Raw genomic sequence first — 876 nt, 5'->3', positions numbered from 1 at the left:
TGCACTTCCCTTCCTCGCTCTCCTCTTCCTCCTCGTCCCCCCTTCTTAAAGGTGCAAACCAGACCCAAAGCCACAGCAGGCGCCCAGCTCTCTGGACAGCCGAACGCACCTCGCTAGCCACTAAAGCTGGAATCAGCACCCGGGCGGCGGACAGCTCCTTATAGGCGAATGGGGCGCGCGGCGCCGCCCCCGGCCAGGCCCGCCCGGCTCTCTCCTATAAGAGAAGCCTGGCTGGGCGGGTCTTCGCCCCGTTCCGGCGCGTTCCACCCGGACCGCCCGCCGCCTCGGTGCGCGCAGGCTACCTGGAGGGGACCGGGGAGGGACCGCACATCTCCATCTCTGCCTCGGTCTCTCTGGTTCCCCTCCTTCCCTGCCCCCCAATGTGGGGGATGCTTACAAGCATTGAAATTTAAACCAGGTTTTCGAAGAACGATGCTGAAGGGATACTAACAGGAGTTGGAAGACAGAACGCATTAGCAAGAGGGAATTTCCTTTGGAAAGCTTGACAACGAGATGGTTTTCTTTTCTTTTCTTTTCTTTTTTAAGAGGCGAGGGAAGACTTGAATTATTGAATTACGCGATTGAATTTGCCCCGGGTTTGTTCTCTAGAATGGAAGGCTGACTGGCATTGGTAATATTGGGATTTCTGATATAGCGGTTTAACGTGGTCCCAACCCCGCACCCAGCTCCCATCTCCCGTGGCTCATCCTTTGACGGCGGACCAGGTCTGCGTCTCCCTCCTCGCTGTTGGCACATAGCTTTGGGCAAGTACCTCAAGGTGTTTGGTGATTTCGGTTCCGGAGTCCAGGAGGTTCCTGGCATCTGAGAGAGAGGGGAAGACAGATCGGGCGTGGTAGATGAGAGTCAGGGTGGGGG

This window comes from Bison bison, unplaced genomic scaffold, assembly GCF_000754665.1.
Source record: "Bison bison bison isolate TAMUID 2011002044 unplaced genomic scaffold, Bison_UMD1.0 scf7180017864471, whole genome shotgun sequence".
Lineage (NCBI taxonomy): Eukaryota > Metazoa > Chordata > Mammalia > Artiodactyla > Bovidae > Bison > Bison bison.
This window is presented reverse-complemented; position numbering follows the sequence as displayed.